The sequence below is a fragment of the Zingiber officinale genome, chromosome 4A, assembly GCF_018446385.1.
Source record: "Zingiber officinale cultivar Zhangliang chromosome 4A, Zo_v1.1, whole genome shotgun sequence".
NCBI lineage: Eukaryota > Viridiplantae > Streptophyta > Magnoliopsida > Zingiberales > Zingiberaceae > Zingiber > Zingiber officinale.
The window spans coordinates 101,504,171-101,510,542 of record NC_055992.1 but is presented as its reverse complement, the minus strand read 5'-3'; positions in this window follow the sequence as shown (position 1 = coordinate 101,510,542).

Below are 6,372 nucleotides of genomic sequence, written 5' to 3'. Positions count from 1 at the left end.
AATATGAATAAAAGGATTTATTCATTAGGGGAACTCTTGACAGAACTTCAAGCAGTGAAGGTTATTTCGTCACAATGCTCAAATTCACTATCTTGAAAATGGTTCTACTTCTAAACCGAAAGGAAAGAAGAAGAAGAAACAAGTTGGTAAAGAAAGTGAATAAATCTCAGAGTACGGGATTTAAAGTCTGGAATGAAGAAGTCGAAGGGCAAGTGCTTCATCTGTAAGCAGGCAGGACATTGGAAGGCGGACTGTCCTCGTAGGAACCAAAACAAAGGTATATCTCATACTCTAGTTGTTGAAACATGTTTAGCGGTGTTATCTACCAGCACCTGGTGTGTAGATACGGGAGCCACTGATCATGTCTGCAATTCCTTGCAGGGGTTCCAGGAAACCCGACGACTATCTGAAGGAGAAATTACCGTCTACATGGGCAATGCTACTAAGGTGGCAGTTGTTGCAGTGGGAGACGTCTACTTATCTTTTAGTAGAAATAGAAATTTGGTTTTAAGAAATTGTCTTTATGTACCCAGTTTTAGAAAGAATTTAATTTCAGTTTCTAAACTGTTTTTAGATGGATATTCAGTTTCTTTCAGTAACGATGTAGTTATTAAAAGAAATAAAGTGATTATCTGTTCTGGTGCATTGGTTGGCAATTTGTATACTTTAAATCCAAATTCTTCCACAAAGCAAAACATGAAAATTTATAACTCATCTTCTAATTCTAATAAGAGAAAAGAACCTTCGGAAATGAATCAAGCATATCTTTGGCATCTAAGGCTTTGTCATATTAACTTAAGTAGGATTCAGAGGCTTATAGCCGATGGACTTTTGAGTTCATTAGAGTTGGAAAATTTTCCAACTTGTGAATCTTGCTTAGAAGGTAAAATGACCAAGAGGCCGTTCAAGGCCAAGGGGTATAGAGCCAAAGAAGTGTTAGAATTGGTTCACTCTGATTTGTGTGGTCCTATGTCTGTCCAGGCAAGAGGAGGTTTTGAATATTTTGTCTCTTTCATAGACGATTATTCAAGATATGGATACATTTACCTAATGCGCCGCAAGTCCGAGTGCTTTGATAAGTTCAAAGAATACAAGGTCGATGTGGAAACGACTAGGTAAAGTATCAAGACACTACGATCCGATCGTGGTGGCGAATACCTCTTAGGAGAGTTTAGGAATTACTTATCGAGGTCGATTCAATCCCAACTATTTGCACTGGAACAAGAATGGTGTAGCAGAGCGAAGGAATAGGACTCTTATGGAGATGGTTAGATCGATGATGAGTTATTGAATTACAAATTCGTTTTGGGGATATGCTCTGGAAACAGATATGTTCCGAACTTAGTACCTTCTAAATCAGTTTCTTCTACTCCCATAGAATTGTGGAATGGCGAAAACCCGTCTAAGACATATTCGGATTTGGGGTAGTCCGGCACATGTGCTGAAACCAGATCTTGATAAGTTAGAATCCCGCATGAAGTTCGCGTGTTTGTAGGATATCCCAAAGGAACGAAGGTGGTTTATTTTATAGTCCTAAAGACCGAAGGTCATTGTTAGCACCAATGCCCGCTTTTAGAAGAAGACTATATAATGGATCACAAGCCCAAGAGTAAAGTTGTTTTAGAAGAACTTAGAGAGGACATGTCTACTACAGTAGCAACAGTACAAGATGAAGTACCACAAGAGACTGCAACACGTGTCACACATGATACACAACCACAGATAGTGCCTCGTCATAGTGGGAGAGTTGTGAGGCACTGAAAGATTCATGTTTTTGGGAGAGTCTTGGACTTGATTCCGGTAACATGAACCTGATCCTGAACATATGATGAAGCACTCCAATATAGATGCAGCATCTTGGCAAAAGGCGATGAATTCGAAATAGAGTCTATGTACTCTAATAAGGTCCGGGAGCTTGTAGAACCACCGATGGTGTAAAAGCCGTTGGATGCAAGTGGATCTACAAAAGGAAAAGAGGGATGGGAAGGTAGAAACCTTCAAAGCTAGGCTTGTTGCGAAAGGGTACACTCGGAAAGAGGGAATCGATTATGAGGAAACCTTTTCACCGTAGCCATGCTTAAGTCTATCCGGATACTCTTATCCATTGTTGCTCATATGGATTATGAGATTTGGCAAATGGATGTCAAGACAGCTTTCCTTAATGGAAGTCTTGAAGAGAACATCCATATGAAGCAACCAGAAGGGTTCATTGAAAAAGGCAAAGAGCATCTAGTGTGCAAGCTCAATCGGTCCATTTATGGACTGAAGTAAGCTTCAAGGTCTTGGAACATCCGGTTTAATGAAGTAATCCAGTCATATGGATTTATTCAAAGTCCGGATGAGTCTTGTGTATATAAGAAGTGTAACGGAAACGTGGTGGTATTTCTTGTACTATACGTAGATGATATTTTGTTAATTGGCAACAATGTCAAGGTATTGTCGAAGTAAGGGTATGGTTGTCCAAACAATTTGATATGAAGGACTTAGGAGATTGTGCACACATTCTTGGGATCAAAGTTATAAGGGATTGTAAGAAAAGAATGTTGTGTCTATCCCAAGCTTCATATATAGATACAATCCTTGCTCGTTTTAGCATGCAGATTCCAAGAAAGGTTTTACCTTTTAGACATGGAGTAGCTTTATCTAAAGAGATGTCTCTAAAGACATCAAAAGAGATAGAGGACATGAAAGCAGTTCCTTATGCTGTAGGAAGCCTAATGTATGCTATGCACAAGACCGGATATCTGTTTCGCCGGGCATGGTCAGTAGATATCGAGTAATCTGGACAAGGACATTGGACTGCTGTAAAGCATATATTAAAGTACCCGAGAAGGACTAGAGATTATATGCTAGTTTACAAGGCAGACGATTTGCTCCCTGTGGGTTACACGGATTCAGATTTCCAATCAGATAGGGACAATAGTAAGTCTACATCAGGCTATGTGTTTACTTTAGGAGGTGGAGCCATTTCATGGAGGAGTGTTAAGCAGAAATGCGTATCGGACTCAACCATGGAAGCTGAGTATGTAGCAGCCTCTGAGGCAGCTAAAGAAGCAGTATGGCTCAAGAACTTTCTAATGGACTTAGATGTGATTCCTGGTTTGCCCAAAATCATCACAATTTATTGTGATAATAGTGGTGCAGTTGCAAACTCGAAGGAACTACGAGCTCATAAGGCAAGTAAACATATAGAGCGCAAGTACCACCTGATACGAGATATCGTGAAGCGAGGAGAAGTTGTCATCGCCAAGATTGCATCAGTGGATAACCTGGCAAATCCTTTCACTAAGGCCCTTCCGGCGAAAGCTTTCGATTGGCATGTGGAGGGAATGGGAATCAGATGTATGGTAGAAGATATGGCAGCTTAGTCATTAGTATAAGTGGGAGATTGTTGGAGTGTATACTGAAAGCCTAAGCTTTGTAAACATTCATTATGAATAAAGAATCACATTTGGTCTAATTATCTACATTTGTTTGTAGTTGTTCATTTAATTTATATTGTAGATAACATAGTATGTGGTATCACATACAGAAGATGATGTTATCAGTACCTTATAAATTATAAACAGTAGCTCACGACCAGAATGGAAAGGAACAAACCATTAGAAGGTCGTAGTGTAATTAGGTATTAGTTTATCTTGACTATATAATTACACTAGTACACTCAGAGTGTATTGAGTAGGACCATTTGAGGTCGTTCCTTTTATACTGACTTTATAAAGGAACAAAGACCTCAGTTATTATGGAAGTGTGTGCTCTTAATCCTAATATAATAACAAGCACATATATTTGATATTTATTTCTTTAATTTATCAATGGGTGAGATTTAGTTCGATGAATCAATAAACCCGATAAGTTGGGAAATTGTATCACTTATAGTGTGTGTTGTTGATTATAGAAGGAAACTGTGTCCTAGAGATACTAGGTTGATAATGTCCCTAAGAGGAGCTCATAAGGATTGTCATGTTAAACCCTGCAGGTGGACTTAGTCCGACATGACGATAAGGTTGAGTGGTACTACTCTTGGACTTAGATATTAATTAAATGAGTTGTCAGTAACTCACTTAATTAGTGGACATTCGATATCTTAAACACAGGGAGACTAACACACTCATAATAAGAAGGAGCCCAAAAATGTAATTTGGGATTGGTGCGGTAGTTCAATGATAGTTCTCTAGTGGAATGAATTATCATTGATAAAATTAAGTTGTGTGTTCGGGGCGAACACGGGATGCTTAATTTTATCGGGAGACCAAAACCAATTCCTCCTCTCGGTCCCTATCGTAGCCTCTTATTTATAGAGTTCTATACCCACCTATACTCACCTTCTAAACCCACCCAATAGGGGCCGGCCAAGCTAGCTTGGGAACAAGCTAGGGCCGGCCTAGGTATATAATTGGGTGGCCGGCCCTAGCTTGAACCCAAGCTAGTAGGGCCGGCCAAAATAAATTAAAAAAGAAATTTAATTTTAATTTTTATTATAATGTGGAAGATATAATTTAAAGAGAATTAAAATTAAAATATCTCTCTTGTAAAAGATTTACAAAAGATTAAAGAAAGAGATTAGATCTCTTTCCTTATTTGTAGATTAGAGAGATGTTTTATTTTCTCTTTAAAATTATTCACATGTTAATAAAATTAAAATTATAGATATTTCCTTTTATTAACCATGAAGAGATTTTAAAGAGAAATTTTATTTTTTAAAATTTCCGGAAACAAATTAGGAAGTTTTAATTGTTGATTAAAACTTGTCCTCTTTTGTTTTCCAATGATGTGGCCGGCCATCACAAGTTAATTGGGAAATTTTGTTTTATTTTTCTCAATTAATTCATGTCAAGGAAAATTAAGGAAATTTTATTGTAATTAAATTTCCTAATTTGCCTAGGCCAAGGAATATAAAAGAAGGGGTGAGGGTGCCTTCAAGAGACACAACATCTATTATTCCTCTCCCTCTCTTGTTCCTTGATGTGGCCGGCCATCCTCTCCCTCTCTTCCTCTTGTGGTGGCCGAACCTCTCTCCCTTCCTTGGAGCTCTTGTGGTGGCCGGATACTACTTGGAGAAGAAGAAGAAGAAGGAGAGAAAGCTAGCATCTCTTAGAGCTTGGTTAGTATTTTGGTTTTTCTCCTTGGTGAAGCTTTTCTTTTGTGGCCGAACCTTGCTTGGAGGAGAAGAAGGTGGTTGGTGGTTTCTCATCTTGGAAGATCGTTGCCCACACAACGTCCGAGGTTAGAAGAGGAATACGGTAGAAGATCAAGAGGTTTTTTCTACAAGGTATAACTAGTAATTTCTATTTCCGCATCATGCTAGTTATTTATGGAAATAATACCAAATACAAGAGGCTTACGTTCTAGAATTTCGAATATGTTTTTCGATGTTGTGTTCTTTTGTTTCTTTCTTTTCCTTGTGATTTGATTGTTCTCTTTGGTTAACCTAAAGTTATTTTAGGAAATTAAATATTAGCTTTCTATTAAAGGTTTTGTCTAGTCGGTGGTGGTTGCTCCCATATCCAAGAAGGTCATGTGCCTCGCCACGTCAGTACTGGGAACCTTTTATGGAAATTAATATTTAATGGAATTAATAACTTAAGGAGACTTGGGTCAAACGTGTTAAGTTCCGCAGGAGATCCAAGTCAAAACCTAAAAGAACAAATAGATTAAGTTTTGGATCAAACGTGTAAAGTTTCGCAGGCGATCCAAAATTTAATTTAAAAGAACACATGGTAGCTAGGAAAAGGTTCAGACCTTTGTACAAATTTTTTGTACAGTGGAACCTATAGGTTTTCCGAGTAGCAACCAACACCCTTGTCCTCGTTGCCTTGTCCACGGTCCCTCGGATGCTCCATCCTTCACCGGACCCGAAGCCATCAACCTGAGTCACATGTGTATCCTGCATACCTGCACACTCACATACACATATCAAATACAAGGGTGAATCTAATTTAAACCCTTTGCCCAAACACCAAAACACATGGTCGCATGAACCATTGGGATTGCTCCAACACTTACCACCCGCTCGGTGTTCTCCTGATTGCTCGGTCAACATTTTCTCGGTCGTGCGCTTGTCGCTGATTGCCCATCGTCTTACCACCCGCTCAGTGTTCTCCTAATTGCTCGATCAGTATTTTCTCGGTTGCACGCGCGACACCACTTGTTCATTGTCTTCCCACCCGCTCAGCATTCTCTTGCTTGCCCGGTCGACACTTTCTCGGTTGGACACTCGTGTTAGCTAGAACCCTAGAGCCAATTATTTGATGATTGTATTTTGGACTTGTTGTATCATATTCTATATAAATAAAGGCATTTGGTTTTTGGTTATTATACTTACTTGTATTGATGCCAAATAAACTAAGTATAATAACGTCCTAGAGTAGA